Source organism: Protopterus annectens, chromosome 4.part1 (genome assembly GCF_019279795.1).
Source record: "Protopterus annectens isolate FY-2018-M chromosome 4.part1, PAN1.0, whole genome shotgun sequence".
In the NCBI taxonomy this organism is placed as follows: Eukaryota; Metazoa; Chordata; order Ceratodontiformes; family Protopteridae; genus Protopterus; species Protopterus annectens.
In genome coordinates this window covers 10,758,380-10,781,067 of record NC_056734.1, presented here as the reverse complement: position 1 = coordinate 10,781,067, position 22,688 = coordinate 10,758,380, and the positions used below count along the sequence as shown (strand labels likewise).

Sequence of the window (22,688 nt, the reverse complement as noted above, 5' to 3'; positions counted from 1 at the left end):
TGTTCAAATCTGTATCTAGTAAACGAGTAGAATCACCTAGCTGGGTTGTGGTATGAGTAAATTCTGCAGAAATAGATTCAGATGATGTAGAAATGGTGGAATCTCACATTGGTTCTTCCAGTTTAGTTGAAGGAAATTGTGCCATATTTGGTTTCAGTTTCTCATTATATGGCAACAAGAAATTATGTGTTTCTTCCAGTTTCCCATGAGTTGTCACTTCTGGATGGCAAACAATTTATTTTCTGTTTTCTAGTTCGAATAGCAAATTAGTTGCATGGGTTCACATGGTCTGATGGCATCAATGTTTCACTCATGATCATCACAGGATTGAATCAGTCTAGCATGTGACACATGGACCCAGGAAGGGAGATCCTCACATCTAATAGCAGTGCTAGTGGACAAGATGACATGGTATAGTCCCTTCCACCTGGGCTGCAAGGCATTCTTACTGCTCTGGGATTTGATATACACCTGGTCTCCGGGACACAGTGGTATTCATTCTACAGCTCATCTTGCGTGTTCTCCTCTTGAACAAGCCTATAATGTCTCTGCAAATAAGAACGTAAAGACTTTCAATAAGATGACATATTCTCATCAATATCTTGTAATTCTAAATTCCTAGGGAAGGCTGTTGCTGGCATTATCATAGGTTTACCCATAAGTATTTTTTGTGTGGAGATACTCTTATAGATGCAATAACTGTGCTTCTAATACTTGTTATTCTTTTGGCTTTTCCCAGTTAGGGGTCGCCACAGCGGAACTCCGGTCCGCTAATGATTGGCAGTAGATTTTTACGGTGCCGAGGTGCCATTTCAAAAAGCACTAATGGTAAAGCATCATGTCACTTCAATCCTGACTCTTCACAGACCTTGGATAGCCTTACTTATATAGTCGGATTAGCATTTTGTACTATTCCTGAAGCTTGTGATCTATAAAGACAAAGCTTAATTTAATTCCTAATGCTTTATAAAGTTGTTGTGTTACTTGACTAGTGAAATTTGAGTTCCCTGATCAGTTTGTATACAAAATTGAACACCAAATCTAGGAATTAATTCATTCAACAATTTCTTAGCTATTGTATTAGAATCATTTTTACATGATAAGCTTCTACCCAACCATAAAAAATGTCAAAAATAACCAACATGCAACAAATATTAACACTTGGGGGAGTTCAATAAAATCCCACTGAGTGAAACAAAATGTATTCCAGGGTCTTTGTATTGATTTTACAGGAGAAGCAGTTGATTTAGCAATATTATATTCTAAACACACTACACACATATTTACAAAATGTTGAACAGCTTCTGAGACATGAGATGCATTCTAATCTTTTGAAACTTTTTTTACAAAAACATTCTTACGCAAATGACATGGATGATGATGTAGGCATCATTCGATCCCATTGGATCATGGGTTTGTGCCTCCATTGGACTGATTCATGCAGTGTGTTCTGTGGCCATACAATCCAATCCAGGAGTTCCACTCCTTTCCACACTCTGAGCAGCAGTATGCAGATATCAGTCTGGTAACACAGGCATGTATTTTCTTGAGAGCCTATGTTCTCCAGGGTGCAGATCTGGGCAAGTGAATTTGAGGAAACAGCTGATGCCCAGCAGCAGGATCCCCCCTCTCTATGCCACTGATGTAATCCAAGGGACAACTGGAAGGTGATATGATTTAATTAAAGAACTTAGAAAATTTAGAGGGGCTACCAACAGATCATCCAGGTGACACCACAATGGATCTCGTGAGTGAGCGCAGCCAGCATTTATCCACCTTCTTCACTCAGAATTTTCAACTTGGTTCTGCAATGATGAAAGTTCCTGTAAAGATAAATCAGCATCATTCAACTGCTATGTAAATATAGCCCAGACAGGATAAGACAATACAGCACGTCTTGTTGTGAAAGCATTATCTTTAGTAACACTTGAGCTATCATTTCTGTGTAGGTCATCATTTACTACACCTATTTCCTTCGGTAATAATGATGCTTCTTGAAGATAGTTAGCAAATTGGGCATTTTTTTAATTTTAAGTTCAGTTTTGTCTAATTGTCATTTAATTTCTCTGGAAAATAAAGTTGGATATTCTATATAACCTTGAGGAAATCTAGTCCAAGTATATTGTTGACATTTATTTGTAAATGCAAAAAGATGCTGATTGTCTGGGTGTATTGGTATAAAAAAGAAAGCAGATGAAATATCTACTACTGGAGAAAAGTATCAGCATCTATTGGAATCAAAATTAATATTGTAGCAAGATTAGGTACAAAGGGAAATGTTGGTAAAACTATTGCATTTATAGTGCATAAATCTTGAACAAATTTAGATATATTCTTTTCATTTTTTAACTGGTAAAATAGGTGGGTCTATATTAGAACATCAAAGTTTCAGGTCCTCGAATGTTCTAATATCGACACCTAGTAACCGAAAACCGGTAAGACCAAAAATTTAGAACATCAGATTTTTTCCTAGGGAAAAAATTTGCTGTCCCAAAACACATACACACAACACAAACACACAGCAATCCACACACAGACACCTAAAATCTTACATCTAAACCTACACTAAACTGTACATACACCACTATCTACCCACTTACCTTAACCCAAACCCTAACCCTAAGGTCCGTCACTATTGCACGCACACCTCACCCACGCCCTAACCCTAACTCACCTATCCCACCCTAACCCTCACATCCAAACATTCGCACATTTACCTGACCCGCGCCCTAACCCCAACTCACCTATCCCACCTATCCCACCCTAACCCTCACATCCACACAATCACACACTTACTTGAACCCGACCGTAACTTTCCACCGCAGAGCTGAAAATAGCGAAGCGACAATAACGGACAACCAAATTTTTTCCCTAGGAAAGAATTTGGTTATCTAAAAATTCTCTATTTTCAGCTTTCGGTTACTAGATGTCGATATTAGAACATTCGAAGACCTGACACTTCGATGTTCTAATATAGACCCAAATAGGTGTATCACAGGGAGCACAAGTTTGTACAATTATGTCATGTTGTAACAGTGCAGAAATTACAGGTTTTAGTCTTCTTCTGCTTCAAATGACAATGGATACTGAACTACCATAGGTAAACACTCAGTGAGTTTAATGTGATTTGGACAGTCTCTGCATCATGTATCAGTCTTACCTCATTATTGTTGGCAGTTCAAAGCTTTGCAGGGATAATTTGCAATTCTTCATAATCTGATATTTCTACTGTTTTTTCATCTGTTAAGAAAGCAAAACAATTATTTTCATTTGTGTTAATTTCATCAAAATATAACTCGAAAGTATCGTTTGAGACATTTAGAAAAACATCATCTGGTATAAAATGAACAGTACATCGAAGTTTATATAACAAGTCTCTACCTAAAAGATTTAAAGTGGCTGAATTTTATACAATATAAGCATAGTTCTCTGTTAATGGAACAATTTGAACAGACAGGTTCATTTGATAGATAACATATTGTTGCATCTGAAACTCCTATACCATGAATTACGTTTTCAGTCAAAGGCATATTTTGTGCATCGGCTGAAATAATCATTGACCTAGTTGCTTCCATTTTGATGAGAAACAGAATACAAGTCCTATTTACCTTAATATTTAAATAAGGTCCATCTTGATTTACTGGTTCCAAAGGAAACAGTTATAGCTCATGCCCATGGCTATCTGAATATGTATTCTGTCATTCTGGTGGCTGCCAGGTTGTATTCCATACAGGAAGATTTCTATCATTTTGGTGCATAGGTGTCTATTTCTCTGCAGGAATTGGTGGTAAATGTATTTATTATACTGGAAACGGACATTTAGTTTGACAGTGACCATGCTATTTATACTTAAAACAAACATTTGGTTTTATATTTTTTTGGTTGTGATAAATTTTGGGGTTGATTTTGCTGAAACTGATATAATCCTGGGGGTAGTTGCATAAACGGGACTCTGAGTTTTTCTGCATTACTTCCCCTTTTATGCACTCTAAAAATCAGTGTTAAATTGCTGTAACTGTAAATCAATCAATTTATTCTGCTGTTTTTTTTTTATCTTTTAGGGTTATCTGCTATATATTGTGCCAAATTAATAATTTCACGTATTCCCAAACTTGACAAATTTAAACATACTTTCTTAAGCTGGTCTCTAATCTGTGGTAATAACCCTTAAACAAATGCTGCTGATAACCCACTGGCTACTGCTCCCTTGGTTGGTTCAGGGTGCCTGGAAAATGCTTCAAGTGTATCTGCCTTTCTTTTTAAATACTCCTCTACTGCTTCATTTTTTTTGTATTATTGCCTTTATTCTGGCCCAGTTTGGTATAGCTGGACATAGTAATAGCTTTCAAGAGGTTGTCTCTAGCATCCATAAATCTAGCATCTGTGCATTTTGGAATACATTCTATTTTAGACAGATCCCATATTTTTGGCCCCTGGACTTTTCTCCTCAGGCCTCTGCTGAAAAGGGGTTTTGGCTCAGTCAGACTAGCCTGCTAAACAAATGTCAAATAAAGAATTGTTTTTCTAAAAATATTGGGTGGGTGTTGATGTTTTTAATGTGGCTCTGAGATATTCAATTGCAGGGTTTCGTAACTATACATGCCCTTTTAATATTTTATCATATTTTGCTGATTGCATCCTTACAAGAGGGAGTGAATCTACAATAGTTGAAATTTACTGCCATCCATGATCATATTACTCCTATAGTTTGCTCTGCATCACTATCTCTAACCACTGCTGGATTTGGTACTTCTCTTAATGGGTATCTGAATCATCAGAAACAGAGGAAGAACCAGATATCTGATCTTTGTTTTCTGAGCGGGAGCAGTTGCCCAATACTCCTCTCCATTAATTGCTATTATAAAATGAGTTATAACATTTTTTACCTATGAAGTTATACTAATTTTTTACTTGTTTTGTCTTATTTTGTGAATTTTTAAGTTTAATATTTATTTTCTGTGAAGAATATGTAGGTTTAATTTTTCCACTAAGTCTCATTGACATTTGTTTTGAACCTGTCACTGGGTGTTGCTGTTGATGAAATCTTGTTTGGTATATTGAAGTAGAGGGCCATATTGATGTTGATGAAATTACTTCTGGGGATCACACATTACTATCTGATGATTTTATCTCCACATTTTTTTCTTCTACTGGTACACTGCTAACTGAATTTTGAGATTCTAATGGGCTATGTGGCGGCAGATGTACAACTGACAATGTAATCCAGTCATCATCAGGTGAATCTCGCGTTTGCATTTTATGTTTTATCTGTTTTGAAAGGAAATACCCATCAGTTCTGTGTTTTATTATTTGCACATCTCAGTGCTGTCTTAATGCATTGGCATACTGGGCAGTTGCCTGGTGGCCCCACGAGCATAGTTACCTCATGCCAATCTATGTATATTGTGACTTGCTGTCAATAAATAAATAAATAAATACTACACTAGACTAAATTATAAATATTTGAAGAATTATGAAAATTATGAAAATGACAAATATTAGAAAGTGCTGTACAGTAGAGCATCAATTATTCAAATGTCAATTATCCAAATGCACTCTTCCTAAAATATCAATTATCTGAATGAAGAGGCAGCCTTCCTAAAAGCTGCATCTGTACATGCGTTGCCTGTTCTTTCTACCACACAGAATTTAACATTCTGTTTGTTTTTGCATTACAGCTTCCACAGTTCCACTTCAATAAGTAAGTGTCATCTGGATTGTGTGTGTGTGTGTGTATGTGTGTGTAAAATGCCCCATTTTCATTTTTAATCTGGTGAGTGGTTGTGTAGTTAGAGGCCTCAGTGCACTGCTTTGCCTGTAGTTGAATAATGCTGTTAAGATGGCCCTGACACATTTTATAAATAACTTACTATTCTGTTAGCTGCCTTCAGCTGTGTTTTTGATCTAGCCAAATTCAATTTTAACTGTTTATAGGTTCGTGGGTTCACAGGATGATACTAGGCTATTGGCACAGAGGCCCTTCTAAGCCTAACCAAGAATTTCACCCATGTTCCCACAAAGTCAGCACTTGTTTTCCCTGTCCAGCAGGGATGCAGGTGGGATGCCAGGGGTATATTTTCTGCTTCCCATCCAATCATCCAGGTTCCTATTAAAGAGAGCTAGTGAGGTACTCTGCTTGACATGGAGAGGAAATCTATTCCACAGATGGGGGAGTCACTGGGACACAAATCTATCACAGTAAAAAGTTCTATTAATGTCACAGACCAGGTTGAGATCTTGTGTGTGGGTTGCATGAGTGGAGTTTGACTTACGAATATGCAGAAACTCCATCAAGGCTGAGTCTGAGACGGCCTTGTATGCCAGACACAAGTCACCTCTGAGCAGTCTGTATGAGACTGAGTAGAGGGACAGGGCTTTTAGCCTATCTTTATGGGATAGTGTTTGAGACCATGGATTTTCCTGTCTAGGAACCTCTGTGGTCTCCCAACTGCTGCATATGCTTGGCAAGGTATATGCCGAAGATGGCATTGTACTCAATAATGGGTCTGATAAGGGAGGAGTACAGGGATATTATAACCTCCTTGTTCCTGGATGAAATACCCTTACTTATGAGGTGGGTCATGTAGAAAGCCTTCCATACAATGGAGGCAACATGGTAGTCAAAAGCCAGGTTGCCATCAACCTGGGTGCCCAAGTCCCTCACTACTGATTGCATGCTTAGTACGCTGTTATTAATTATTTGGGGCACCATTTTCCCCAAAGGGGATAATGATGCATTTCTTGCATTCAGTTTGAGGCTATACTTCTGGCACCAATCATTAGTTCGGTTAAGGCCCTCTTGGAGGATGTTCACATCACTAGGGGAATTTATGACACTGCCCAGCTTGCAGTCATCTGCAAACTTGGTCAGCAAAAGACCACTGGTTTTGGCTTGCACCTCAGAGAAGTATATCCCAAACAGTAGAGGCTCCAAGACCGATCCTTGGGGTATGTCAGTTGTTATGGGTCTACTACTGGTGGTGGCTTCCCCTATTTTGACTGAGTGGGTTCTATTAGTGAGCCAGTTTTCTACCCATCTGGTAACATATGGGTTGATGCCTAGCCGGGAGAGTTTATCTGTTATGCCGGAGTGGTGAATAGTGTTGAAGGCTTTGGCTAGGTCAAGGTAGGTGGTGTGCACTGTCTTGCCCTCATCCATGGCTTTGGTGACTGTTTTGAAGAAGGTGACCAAGTTTAACAGGCATGATCTCCCTTTGACAAAACCAGACTGCATGGGATCAAGTGTTTGGAGGTTGCCAATGTCCTTGTTTATAAGGTCCATGATAATGCATTCCATGGCCTTGCAGATCAGACTAGTTAGGCTGATGGGCCTATAATTGCCTGGGTTGGTGGATGCTCCACCTTTGTGCAGAGGGATGACAGTGGCTGTCCTCCATTCTGTTGGGATGAAGCTGGTGCACAGGCTTTGGTTGAATAGAGTGCCTAGTTGTGCTGAGAGCTCTTGCCTGAGTTCATGTAGGACACAGCGAGGGATGTTGAAGGGTCCCATGGAGGCTGTATTTTTTTACTTTGAGAGGGCATTAATAACCTTCTCCATGGTGATGAGGGGATGGGGGTCAGATGCTGGGGATGTCCTGGTTTACTGATGGGGGGACAGGGGGGTAAAGTTTTCACTGAACTTGTTTGCCAGCAGGTTGGCTATATCTATGGTGTTTGTGTATGTGGTATTCTAGACCACCGACTCAGAACAGATTTCTGTGTTACCTTTGAGATTGTGGAGATATGCAAAGAAGGCCTTGTGTGTGTTCTTACTGAATATGGCCAATTTTTACTTGAAGTTATCCTTAGAGGATTTCACCAGTGACCTTATTTGCTTGTTCAGATAAAGGAGAGATTGCCTCCAACTTGGCACCTCCTCCTTCTTGATACTGGACATCAATTTTTTTCTTTTATTATAGAATCTGTTTATTGTTGGTGTCCACCAGATAGGTTTACTTTTCCTTGAGGAAGATGATTTGGTCCTTTTAGGTATTGAAGATCCCATGAGCTATATAGGTACTCCTATAGTTTTTTGGTGTAGGCTTGGAAATTAGTGCTTGATTCAACTGAAGGGATGGTGGCTGTGAAGCTGCTTATACATGCTCTCAGGAGGTCATAGTCAGCTTTGGAAAAGTTTTTATGTTTAACCCTGGTGGGGGGTCTGGGGAGATGGTGACTTCAAAAGTGATAGCTTTATGGTTGGATTTTACCAAGGAGGATGACACTGTAGGGGTGCTACAGTGGCTACTCATGTTGGTTAGTACAAGGTTCAAGATATTTTCACCTCTTGTGGGGGTGTCGACCAGCTGATCCAATGCACTGGCACTAATGAAGTCCAGGAATCTCTGGGCATTCGTGTTTGAGCTTGAATAGGTCTTCCACTCTATGGTTGGGTAGTTAAAGTTGCCCAGGATCAGGTTAGAGGGTTGAATCTTGATGGATTCAAGTAACTCCAGATAGGTGTAGTGGGACTCCTGATTCATGGTTGGAGGTCTATAGCTAGTTATGATTTGAATAAGTGTTTTGTCAATAGTTAACTGCACCTGGAGTGTCTCCTGTGCACAGGGTTGCCAGACATCCCTATCTGAGCGAGATTGTCCCGGGATCAGCAACCCGATCCAGAGTCCCGCACTGCCAGTTTAAATCCTGGTGAAACAGCCCTCTGCTTTTTTTTTTTTTGATTGGCCTGTATACCGGCATACGGGCCAATCAAACATTGCTAAACACGGAGCTGCTTGTGTTTAATGCAGAACATGAGGCAGTTCTCCATTAAACACAGAAAAACAACCAATGCTCAGTGCTTCAGCCAAAGTCAGCCAGTCCACAAATAGTATCAAGTCAAAGAAAAAGAAAACACAGCTCTGTTTTGCGAGTTTTTTGATTGGCTCGTATACCGGCATATTGGCCAATCAAAAACCGGTAAACATGGAGCTACTTGTGTTTAATACGGAACTGCCTGATGTTCCATATTAAACAGAAGTAGCTCAGTAGCTCCGTGTTTAAAGACCTTTTTTTTTTTTTTGTCCCTACTCGGCCAGTTGGAAATCTGGCAACCCTGCCTGTGCATCATACTGTTTGACCAGCCTGGAGGTGTGTATGTCTTTGATAAATATTGAAACTCCACCTCCTTTGGCTTTGTAGCCATCTGTTTGGGTTCTGAAAATATGGTAGGGCAAGTAACCTGGTGAGGCTGGGGTGCTCTCTGCAGCTTTGAACCAGGTTTCAGTGACTGCACAAATGTCAGCATCTTCCAAGGTGAGGAATGCTTGCAATTTTATGTTAAGACTCCTAGGATTTAGCAGCATGACCTTTAAATTTCTTTTAGAAGAATTTTTCGCATTGGTAATTTTGTCCTCATGACTTTGCCTAAAAAGGCTATATGGGGGAGGCAAAATCCTTTGCCAGAAGCCTGAAGTCTAAGGGAGACAGATGAAGGCCATCTCTGGCAAAGCATCATGGTCTATCAGTCATGTCCTACCAGGCTGTCAGGTACTGGATCCCCTTGGAATGACACCAGAAACTAAGCCAATTGTTAAAGTCAATCATTTTCTGTTTACACTAAGGTATAATTCTGGGTGATGGTAGGATGCTGCTTAAGGCTAGGGACATACCTGCCTGGGACACATATTCAGCGAGCTCAGTCATGTCTCTCTTCATATAGTCCAGAGAGGTATGTCTCAAGTCATTCACACCAGCATGGACTATGACAGAGTCATAACAGTACCTGTTGTTGAGAGACTTCAGTGCGTGACTGATATGGTGGATTCTAGCACCTGACAAGCAACTTACCGTGACCTTTGCCTTGTCTAGCCTGGTGAGGGGCACATCTGTGTGTCTCATGATCGAGTCTCCCATGACTAGTATGTTGGGTTTGTGGCTGTGCCTTAGAGGCTGTGAGACACACACATGTGTACTATGTGTGGTGCTTAGTGCAGTGAGTTGTGATGTGCATGTGTGCTTTTGCCTCGAAGGTGTGTGGTGTTAGAGGTGTGGTGCATGTGTTTGTGCAGACAGCCTTCTAAGTGCCAGATGTACTGGATTGTGATCGAGACAGCAAATATTCTAGGTTCTTAATGTAATTGCATCTCTCACATATTAACAATGCTTACTTTTCTCTTTTTTTCAGTTCTTCCTGCCAATATTTAAAGGCTGATCAACAAGAAGTCACTACATTATTACCACGCTGCTTAAGTCTAATTTTTAGATTTTCTAATATTTTTCTATCAAAAGTCCCCTTTTCTGGAAATTTGAAAGAGCTGTCATTAATTGTTAACTCTACCTATCTATTTAAATATTTGCAAGTGTCTCTAGCCTTTTTATCTCACATATATCTTGCCAGAGTTCCTCTCCCTAGTTCCTTTACTACAGTACTATGAACTTATGATAGTTAAAAGAATTTCAACATCAGTCAAAACTTACATTCACCTGACTCTCTCACATGCAATGAAAACTGAAGAAGTGTTAATAAAACTTACCTTATTATTGTTCAATGAAAAGCCTAGTGAAGCATGTAGAAAAACAGCAGAAAGCTACCTGACAGAAAACCTGCCAATACCTGGGCCAAATGTAACTTTCTGATGTTGCAGTGCACATACATAGCTCCCAAACTGAGCATACAGTGCCAGACTGTTAAGGTTTTCAAATATCAGACGTCATGCAATGATTCTGTGAGAATAATAATTAATTTATTAATAACACACGTGTATATACTAGGCAATCATTAACCCATCTCCCCGATTAAACATTTTCCAAGGTTTTCATACACTTTCAGATCAATCAGGGAGATGGGTTAATAGGTTAATGATTGCCTAGTATCCCCACACATAGCAACACTAAACCCACATATGCAGAGGCTCTTAACATTAACATGCCCAAGCAACAAGGACCTCTGAAGCTGAAATGCAAACAAACACCAGTCACAACCAAAATGACACATGGCTCACAACACTAGTGTGCCACCCAACAACAGCCCCTAAGGCAAGACAACGTACCCAACACTTTAGTCATAGGTGACTCTATAGTCAGGCACACTGATGTCCCACTCACCAGACTGAACCAGGAGACAATTAAAATCAGCTGCCTGTCAGGTGCCAGGATCCACCACATAACGCATGCACTCAAGTCACTCCACAACAAGTACAAATATGACTCTGTCATTCTCCATGTTGGAGTGAATGACTTCAGACGTAACTCCCTGGACTACATGAAAAGAGACATGGAAGAGCCCAGGTAGGTATGACCCTAGCCCTGAGTAGCATCCTGCCTTCACCCAGAACGATACCACATATAAGGACAAAATTATGTACTTCAGCAATTGGCTAAGCTTCTGGTGTCATTCAAAGGGGATCCAGTATCTGTCTGCCTGGGACAACATGATGTACAAACCATGATGCTTTTCCAGAGATGGTCTGTACCTGTCGCCCCTGGGATTCAGGTTACTGGCTAAACCTCTTGTCACCCCTATAGTGCCACTTTTAGGCAAGGTTCAAAGGACAAAACCACCACCGTAACAAATAAAAGCATACAAAATCTGAAGGTAATGCTACTCAATGCTAGAAGTCTAAACCTCAAAATGCACTCTCTCGAGGCACTCCTAAAAATGGAGAGAATCGATATCTGTGCAGTAACTGAGACCTGGTTCAAGGCTCCAGAGAGCACCCCTGCAATACCAGGCTACAACTCTTACCACACTTTTCGGCCACCAAACCAAGACCGAAACAATAGAGGTGGAGGAGTGTCCATATTCACCAAGGATATTCACACCTCCAGGCTAGTTCCCCAACACAATGCATCTGAAATTCTCCAGGTGCAACTAACACTAGCTAAGACTGCAATCCAAATTGTAGCTTGCTACAGAGCCCCCACCATGCCCCAAGATTCTCACTACATTTTTCTAAACATACTGGAAAATATTAAGATACAACCAAACACCCTAATACTGTGTGATTTCAACTACCCTGCCATTAACTGGAAAAACTACTCGGGTGCCAACACCTTTTCCCAACGGTTCTTGGAATTCATAAATTCCAATTCCCTGGATCAACTAATCCATTGTCCCACCAGGGGCTCCAATATCCTAGACCTGGTCATTACCAACATGGGAGATAGATGCTCCACACCAGTGGTCACCCCCTCATTGGTCAGGTCTGACCATAAGCTAATCACCCTTGACATCCACATCCCACCGCCACCCCCAGTAAGGAAACCTCCATAAAAAACTTTTCCAAAGCCAACTTCATGCTACTCAAGTCAGAAGTGACAAACTTCATGACACCCATGCAGATGGGAGCTGAATGTTCATCTGCTGAATCCTACACTAAGGCACTGTATGAGCACATCCACTCATGCATGAATTGTGCCATCCCAAATAGAACCAAGACTTTCTCCTCCAAAAAAAGGATGCTAATCTGGTGGTCCCCTGCTATAAACAAACTATAAAACAGAAGGAAAAAACTGTTGCAGAAAAGAGGAAAATCCCAGGATGCAAAAAACTCCCTTACCAGCCTCAATAAGAAGCTGAGATCTCTCATAAAGTCTTCCAAAGCTAGTTACGAAAATAAATTTGCTAAAGATTCCAAAGACAACCACAAGGCATTCTATATTTATGTCAAGAATCTAAATGGCAATGCTCAGATTTGCTCTGAGCTACAACAGAATGGCATTAAATATGCTGATCCCAAGGATATTGCCAATATCCTGGCAGATTGATTTAGTGCCAACTTCACCCCCCTCAACCCCTAAAGGGCCCATCTCAATACCAAAAGATTGCCAAATTCTGGTAATCACTGCCATACAGGTAGAAACCGCACTCTCCAAAACTAAGAATACAGTATCACTGGGACCAGATGACATCTCTGGCTGTGTACTACATGAACTACTAAATGTACTGGCATGTCATCTAAGTGTCATGTTTAATCATAGCCTCACCTCAGGCTTTGTACCCACTGAGTGGTGCACGGCTACGGTTATCTCACTCCACCTTGGATCCTGGAAACTATCATCCCATCAGTCTGACGAGCCTGATCTGCAAGGGCATGGAACGCATTATCATGGAACCTATAAACAAAGACACTGGCAAACTTCAGACACTGGACCCCACCCAGTTTGGGGTTGTGAAGGGCCGATCTTGTCTCCTGAAGCTGATTGACTTCTTCAAATCAGTCTCCAGAGCTGTGGATGAGGGTAAGGTGGTCCACACAGCCTATCTGGACCTCACTAAGGCCTTTGTCACCATCCTCAACTCTGGAATCATCGATAAACTTACTAAGCTGAGCATAAATCCCTATGTCACTCGATGGGTTGCCAAATGGCTTACTGACAGAACCCAGGCTGTAAAAGTAGCTGATTCCAAATCCAGCTCCGGACAAGTGACAAGTGGAATACCTCAGGGTTCAGTCCTGGGACCGCTCTTGTTTGGCATCTACTTCTCTGAAGTACAGGCCAAAACTAAGGGACTCTGGCTAACAAAGTTTGCAGATGACTGCAAACTGGGAGCCATTACTGAATCCCCAAATTATGTGGATATTCTAAAATGGGCCTTACAGAAACAGATGCTTGGTGCCAGAGCCATGGGCTCAAGCTTAATGCCAAGAAATGTATAGTTATCCCCTTTGGGAAAAAACATGTACCCATGAATTACCACATAGGTGGCAGTACACTAAACACTGAAAGTGTGATGAGAGACTTGGGGACACAGGTGGACAGTGGTCTCACCTTTGATAACCACATCACCACAACAGTCAGGAAATCCTTCTATGTGGCACACCTCATCACTAAGGGCTTTTCATCAAGAAAAAAGGAGGTCATTGTCCCACTGTAGCCATCCCTCATTAGACCCATTATAGAGTACAACTCCCCATTTGGCATGTACCTCACAAGACATCTGCAACAGCTGGAAAGGCTGCAGAAATACCTCACTAAATGAATCACAGGCCTAAAGCAGATGCCCTTTGCTGACCATCTAAAAAAACTCCAGCTATATTCTGTGATATATCGTCTACTCAGAGACGATCTCTGCTTAACATGCAAGGCCATGTCAAACCCTGAGCTGTTGGACATGCTCCACTTAAAGAAATCCCAATCCCTCAGAGCCACACACACCAGGGATAGAAACCTCGTCATCACAATGAGCCAAACATGCTGGAGGGATAGGTTCCTGACCCAGAGACTCCCCATACTCTGGAGTAGACTGCCCCTACATGTCAAGCAGAGCGTCTCCTTGGCCCTCTTCAAAAGGAACCTTAACAATTGGATGGGAGATAGGAAATTCACCCTGGGGATCATTTCAGTCGCCCTGATAGACAGGGGTCCAGGGAAGTAAATATTGTGGGAATAAATATCCAGGGAATTGTTATGGCTAGGCTTGTATAGGCCCTAGGGCTGATAGCCTAGTACCAACCTATGAACCTATAATAATCAATATCAAACATTTGTATCATATAAAACTGTCTTGACCAATCAGGAATAAACACAACATTATTTTTGCTTAGTATTAGGAATCATACAATAGATAATACAGTAGTTATACAATGTATTAATAACTTGTTTACAGGACGAATCTCATAAGAATATACTTAAAACTTTCTAAATTAATGTCAAGTATGTGTTGTGTAAATCTTTGTCAGCACCTTGCAGAATACTCTCTTGTTCTATAAAACAGTTCTCTAGTCATAGTATTTAAAACTCAAGTAATACATTCTTTATTTTGAAACAAGACTTCCTTAGCAGCTGTGTACTGTGGATAGAAGATCATTTGTCAGCAATTTTAGTTGTGTAAGAAAACCCATTTTGAAATAACCTGATGAACGCTCTCTTGAGTTTCAGTAAAGAATGAACATTTTTGCTTCTTTCAATAAGCATTTTCACTTCTGATTTAACTAAAACCATGTATTGGCATTTGATTTAAAATGATATTGATCAAAATAAATGTATCTTCACAAGTGGTTTTTAACTTAGCTGTGTGGTGAAGATAGAATTAAATAAATGTATATGTATGCATATATGTACAGGTCGATAAATACAGAGTAGTAGATACAGATAGATAGGAACAGAGCTAAAGAATGTGACAGATTAACAGTAATAGAGGTAGAGAGAAATACAAATCTGCAGTTAGATGGTGATATACAGATAGAGTTAGACACATATACAAACAGAGACTGACAGATATACAAACAGGCAGATGGAAAGGCAGATGTACATACAGTATTAGCAGTTTCAAAATACAAACCTACATACATAGGGAAAATATGCCAAATGGCAAAGCAACTTTTAGGAAAATGGCCAGCAGTTAAAGGGTTAAATAGCCAACCCATCTTTTGTAGTTCTAATAACAGAATTACTATTGAGGTGATTTTCAGTTATGAAACAAAACCAGTTTGACAGCCCATAAACGTCAGATTTTCATATAATTAGCACAGTTATATAATGATTAATTTCAAATAATATCATTTCGTTTTTCATGACTAATCTAGATACTGCAGTGCTATTGTATAACTTCATTGCAGAGTCACTGGCAAAGCAGTAAAGTTGCTTCAATTAGAATATCTTTGTATAACAATAGTAATTTATTCACCTGGGTTTAAAGCTGCCAGCAAGATGAAGAAATATTATAACATGCTCCTGTCTCAGAAGATTTTTCCTGTGTTACATTAAGGTATTACTTTTGAAATTGTCACAAATATTGACAATGTGGAAAGGATTTTTCACAACAACCTTTAGAGGAGTATGTATATCATATCAATATCAGCATCTCTATAAGCCTTGAAGCATGTTAATGTGCAAAAAATGTCCGGTAACAAAACCTGACAAAGCAGTTATACAGACATAAAAGTCATTAACGTTCCAACAGAGTTTGGCTGCATGTAATAATTTTCGTGACAGAAGCAGTTACACAGTTTTAATGAGTTTGCAAAATGAAGATAGTTACTTCCCAGTACAGACACAACTGCCAAAATTTCCCAGAACTACATTCTCAAAACTTTTATTTTGCAGCATGCTTGCCCTCTAAAAATTCAGATACATTTTGCACATACAAAGGTTGGAACAATTTAACAAAAATTATTAAAGTTATTACACCCAGCACAAAAAAAATTCTTATTCAGTCCAAATCATCAGCCTTCAGTGTAAAACCAACAGGTAGCCAAATCTAGAATCAACATTTCAGTTTACAAGACCGAGAGAATTTGATATATTTTAATACACAGTCCCTAGGATTCAATAATGCTAAAATCCCGTGTCTGAATAGTGCAGCCACTCGTCCATTGAATATGGCCGTCGAGCAATCCAGTAAACAAGCCTGGGGATGTGCACAAGCCTGCTAACACTATTCTTCCACAGACATGACTGGATTATGCTAATGACCTCATTTGCTGGTGAAAACCATGTAAATGAGGTCAATTAGCAATCCAGTAAGCAGGCAGGCATCCGTGGAAGAAGAGTGTAGCTTGCAGAAATGTATTTGGCTTCTAGCCAATTTTATTTCTGCAAAAATCAAAACAGAGGCATGACAGCTCCAAGTAAAGCATGTACTATAATCCTTATGCATGCTAATGGCCAAATATTTGGCTGTTGGCATGGAAAAGTGTTGCAAAATTATAAAAATATATATATTTTTTTGATGATCTCAGCCATTTAAGCATAGGGCAGCGGCGCACAAACGGGATTGTGCCAAAAATAAAAAAAAATGTGAAAAGGCAATTTTAAGTGTAATCTGCATTTTGCCATTATAGTCTATGGCATACAGTGGTTGCTAGGGGAAAGGCTCTGGTGTAGTGCTGTAACTAGGGTCTAAGGCAGTGGGTGGTGAGGCAAGTGCCAAACTGCACCAAACAGTGTAGGAGCTATATGGCAGTGAGTGGTGTAAGCAGGAAAAGCAGCTGACATGAAAAGGGGGTATGTCATGCTTGGTGTAAGCACATTGGAGCTTCACAGCTCCCAGTTCAGCTTAGCTAAGCACAGCTAAGCAAGGGGTGTGTGTCTCTGGCTGTATTGACTTATTCCATGAAATGTAGACTGTGTTCGTGTCCAGGGGATAGCCATTTCTGCTTCAAAGTGTTTACTTTAGCTAAATGGGTTTGTGTGGTGCACACTGGGTCTAAAACAAACAAACAAAAAAAGAAAAACGGAAATAGCAAGAATGTTTACATTTAGGCAACGGGTTTGCGTGGCATGCCTCGAGGCTTAAAAGAGAAAGAAATGAGAAGGGAAAAAAGAAAAAAATAGTCAAATAGCAGAATAAAAGCAATCAAGTACTAATAAAATAGCAAGCAGGTGGAATGTATCATAGCCAGCCAATGATACAAACAGCATCTGCAGCACAACAGTATAAACTGTGCAAACACCTTTCAGTCTGGTTTTTCCACAAACCTTGCACAACTGGTGTACATATGCAGGGGAATTTTAACCAAAGAAAAGTTAGGGACTGCTGTTGCTTTGATCTATCAGTATGTGCTAGAGGCTGAGCATGGAGAGAAAGGTAATGTGGACAACCACCCCAAACTGAAGAGGAGCAGAAGAGTGTTCAGACCCAGGGTAACCTACGAGGGGTTACATGATCTGGAGAGAGTAGAGCACTACAGGGTGGACAGAGACATACTTCAGCAAATCATCGAGCTGTGCCAGCCTCAACGCAGACCCAGAGCCAACAGAGGGGGACCCATCCCAGTGAATACCAAGGTATGTATAGCCTTAAGAATACTGACTACAGGTACTTTCCAAAAACCTACTGGGGATGTGATGGGGGTCTCACAGGCATCAGCATCCAGGGTACTCCACCAGTTCTTGGATTCCAATCTACCACATGCTGGTGAGCACATTTACTTCCCCAACACCTATGAGGAGAGAACCAGCAATTTGTGTCTCTTCCACCATGTAGGAGAATACCCATAGGTACTGGGTGCCATAGACTGCATGCAAATCCACATCAAAGCACCACCCGGTGAATAGGGAAGGGTCTACATAAACTGCAAGGGATTCCCATCCATCAACTGCCAGGTCGTGTGCAATTCCCAGGGCATTATCATGAATGTGTGCGCTGCCAGCCCTGGAAGCTATCATGTCTCTTACATCTGGCATTCATCATAGCTGTACCAGGCATTTGCCAGTGGGGCCATCCCGTATGGCCATCTGGTGGGGGATGCTGGCTATGTACTGCAGCTGTGGATGATGACACCTTTCAGAAATGCGCACACACACACACACACACACACACACACACACACACACACACACACACACACACACACACACACACACACACACACACACACACACACACACACACACATATATATATATATGAACCTGGGTGATTCCACAGAGCTTTTTCCCTACTGTTGAATGACTGTACTGCATGATATGTTTAAAAAAGCATCAGAAATTCCTACAGCTCAAATGGTGCAGTGGCACTTTGCTCTGACTGTAGTGTACAGTGTCCTAGATTTGAGACATGGCAGGGCTGATTGTTTTGTTGCTAGGCAGAACAGTGGCTGATTGCGACAGAGTGACTAAAGCAGTTTTAAGCAGCTTTAATCAGGTTTGAGTGACACTAAGCGATGCCAAAATACGATTAACCGTAGAGATGCTTAATCTGTTTTGGCTTCACTTAGCATCTCGCAAACTTGCTTACTCCTGCTTACTCCCATTTACACCAGCACTAATTCCTTTAAAAGGAAAGAAAAAGGGGTTATAGGAAAGTGGATAAAAAGGGGCATACAGAGGGAAAAACAATATGAAAGGTAGCTAAGGATGTGCAGGACGGGTGTAGGGAAGGTCCATATCTGTCCATTTCTTATACATCAACAGCTGTACATTTGTATGGAATTTGGAGGTGAATTTGGACACTCAAACCCCAGTTAGAGGGGTGAGGACAGCAGGCATATGTTGTCAAGCTAATTGGACCAGATTACATGTGTCCAGTGGACATGTGCGTAATGGACAGCTATGTATGGGGCGATATTTTTTGGGGGACAGATGCCCTTTTTTTTGTTAAGGTAAGAGTGGGATGTTGGGGAAGGATTGTAGGTACATCTGGGGAAGTAGGTTGGGTAGGGAGACATACAAGACAGACAAGACAGCAGACAGGGGTGCTGTATAGCACATGTGGGGGTAAACTCCTTGGATGGGGTGGGTGGTTGGGAATAAGAGGCCCATGAGCCTCCGTATGGATAAGGTGGGACTGACATCCCCACCAACAGGCAGTCACGACTGCACCTTCACAGCCCCGACAGTGGCTGTGCTTGGGTCTGGACAAGAGGGGCAGCCTGCTCCTCAAGGTGTGCTAGGCGGCCCTCCATCTATTGCAGCTGGCAACCCAACTCAGAGTGGATGACACTGCACACCATACCCCAGAACTGATGGCAGATGATGGGCTCATCTCTGCGCCTAGGTGGTGCAGGGCCTCAGAAGATGAAGTTCCAGGGTGGGTCCTAGACATGCTGGGGCCCAGTGTCATGGCCAGATGGGGCAGGACAGGTGGATCTGCTAGGATCAGCCTTCCCAAATGTGCTATGGTGTTGAGGTTTTCCAAGATCTATTGGTTAGTCATGAACAAAAAGTTTCAATATTAGTTTTAACAGCATGCATGGATGTTCAAATTAACCCAAAACAACAGCTGTGAAATAGCTGCATAGCAAACAGAACAAATGTATAACTGAATAACAGTAAGCAATGTAACAGCATGCCAGTAACAATGATGGCAGCAGGCCACAAACAATAGTATTTCAACAAGGTATGTTAACATGCAACCAGTTAATTACATAAACAATAATGTAACACATGTCCCAGCATTAGGTTTGGTAAAAACATACCCGTAGTATATGAATAATAATTAGTGATGCAGATGAGGGGTGGGGGAGAGAAGAAAAGTCCATTAACAACTGCATCAGCATCTATTTTTAACAACCGTACTGCTCAATACTCTAGAAGTCTGCCCTCACTTTACATCTACCTATGGCCTACCTATGACATACCCATATTTGTGAGGTGGGCCATGTAGACAGCCTTCCGTACAATGGTGCCCACATGGTGGGAAAATGTCAGCTTGCTACCAACCTCAGTGCACAAGTCACCCCACACCTGATTGCATGCTCAGTACATTACTACTGTTATACTTAGTATGCCACAGCAGGGGGAATGATGCCTCTCCTGGCATTCAGTTTGCAGTAATGCTTCTTGCACTAATCGGTAATTGAGTGAGTGCCTCTTGAGGGATACTCACATCAGTAGGGGAATGTAAAACAGTGGCCAGCTTGCAAACATCTCTACACCTGGTCAGACACAGACCACTGATTTTGTCCTGTACCTCAGATACATATATCTCAAACAGTGGAGGCCCCCAGACCTGTCCTTGGGGTACACTGTTGTGTATGAATCTACTACTAAAGGTGGGTTTTACTACTTTGACTGAGTGGGTACTATCACTGGGCAAGTTAGTTACCCATCTGGTAACCTACAGGTTGGTGTCTAGCTGTGTAGGCATATGTATCCTGTTCACCTGGGGATTACTGTGAGAGGATTGGGCTAGGTGAAGGTAGGCAATGTTCACCATCTTCCCCTTGTCCCTGTGTTTGTTGACCACTTCAGAGAGGTCAATCAGGTTTAACAGGCCTGATCTCCCTTTGACAATACCATGGTGTGTGAGCCCAGGCATTTTAATGTTGCCGATGTCCCTGTTCATAATGTCCTTGATATTGCCTTGCATGCCCTTGCAGAGCAGGCTAGTTAGGCTGATGTGCATAATACTGGCTGGGTTGGTGGATTGCTCCACTTTTATGTACAGGGATGACAGTGACTGTCCTGTGTGGATGGGATGGCACTGTTGCTCAGGCTGTGGTTGATTACAGTGCAAAATGGATCTGAGACCCCATGCCTGTGCTCATGTAAGATGGTATCAGGCCTATGGGGACCTCTGTGTGTTGCCTTTGAGAGGGCATTACAGACGTGCTTCCTGATGATGAGAGGAGGGGGACAGGTGCTGTGCATGCACATGTGTACCAATGGGGTAACAGGGGGGTGATGTTTACATTTCACCACTAAAGAGTAGATCTGTGTGTTGCCTCTGGAATTGCAGATGCATGTGTGGGAGGCCTAGTGATTTTCCTTGGTGGATGTTTCCAATTTACACTCAAAGACAGCTTAGGGTACATCACCCGTGCCCTTATTTGCTTGTGCAGACCAAGGTGACATGGCGTCCAATGAGGCACCTGTTCCTTCTTGGCCCATCCAGCAATTGTTTCCACCTATTATGGTCTTCCTTTATTTCTGCTGTCCACCATAGGTGTTTACCCTACCTTGAGGGATATGATGTTGTCCTGTTAGGTATTGCTGACTCCATACAGCTATGTAGGTGCCCACATAGTATTGTGGTGTGGGCCTGGGCACAGCTGCTATTTCCAACAAATGGGATGATGGCTGTACAGCTACTTCTATCTAGTTTGAGTGGATTTATAGTAATTTGTGTACAGTTCACACTGTAATGGGGTGGGGCAGGGGAGATGGTGATCTGAACAGTAATGGCTATGTGGTCAGATATTACCAAGGAGAATGGCACTGTAGGAGTGCTACAGGGGATATTCATGTTGGTTAGGACCAGGTACAGGATATTTCCTCCTGCCATAGGAGTGTTGACCAGCTGATCCACTGCACTGCCATTGACAAAGCCAAGGAATCTATGTGCATTTATGTTCAGGAGGCATAGGTCATGCACACTATAGTTGGATATTTGAAGTCAACCAGGAACAGGGTAGACGATTGAATCCTGACAGATTCTAGCAGGTCCCAGTAGGTGTGGTGGGTATCCATAGTCATGGTTGGAGACCTGTAGCTAGCTATGATTTGAGTAGGTGTTTTGTCAACTATTAACTACAGTCGGAATGTCATCCATGAGTCATACTATTTGGCCAGCCTGGAGGTGTGTATGTGTATGCTAATGTTCAACACTCCAGGTCTTGTGGCTTTGCAGGCCACCAATTGGGGTGTAAATGTATGATGGGATGAGTGACCTGGCTAGGTTGGTGTGCTCACCAAAGCTAGAAAGCAGGTGCTAGTGACTGCACAAGTGTCGGCATCTTACAGAACAAGGTATGCTTGCACTGACATGGGTTTCATGGAAGACATCTAGCTCCTGTTAGAGCAAGACATTTGCACGAAGGCACACATCAGTGGTGGGCAAAGCCCAGTAAATAGTGTCACTTTATGAATATAGTTGAAACACGCTTAGTTTGAGCAAAGACAGTGTTGCATTCACAGGTCTACTCTTCAGGATATGACATCTGACAATCAAATGTATGATAATATGTTATGACTTTAGTCTTTAATGGGTTGCCTGTGATGTGCCAGACAATGCACAACTGTCTGAGGCATTGACTACAAATATGAGGCAGACATGTGGTCAGTCTGCAAAACTCTAGAGAGTTTTCAGGTATGGGCTCAGTATATCACATACAGTTCAACACACACATCTGCAACTGTTGCGTAGTATACATATAACCTATATACATGTTGTACATTTGTAAGACAAGCATATGTATCAGAATAGCATTCACTGGTGACATATGAATAATTACATCCCAGGTAGCTGGCCTACCAGTGACACAGTCAGTACTGGACAACAGAGACTCCCTTAGTAGTCATACATGAGCTGACCTTTGCTGAGGTAACTCAGGGGCCAGAGATGTGTTCCATGTCAATGC

At 41.5% G+C, this 22,688-nt stretch overlaps 1 long non-coding RNA gene across 1 annotated transcript; it reads right to left on the bottom strand.

The window, feature by feature from the left end:
- Positions 1–1,200: 1,200 nt before the first annotated feature.
- On the bottom strand, positions 1,201–10,580 carry LOC122801354. Its single transcript, XR_006364687.1, has 3 exons — positions 10,476–10,580; positions 3,161–3,240; positions 1,201–1,823 (listed from the first exon to the last, which is right to left on the bottom strand). It is a non-coding gene; the product is annotated as an uncharacterized LOC122801354 (long non-coding RNA).
- Between the last annotated feature and the right edge of the window lie 12,108 nt (positions 10,581–22,688).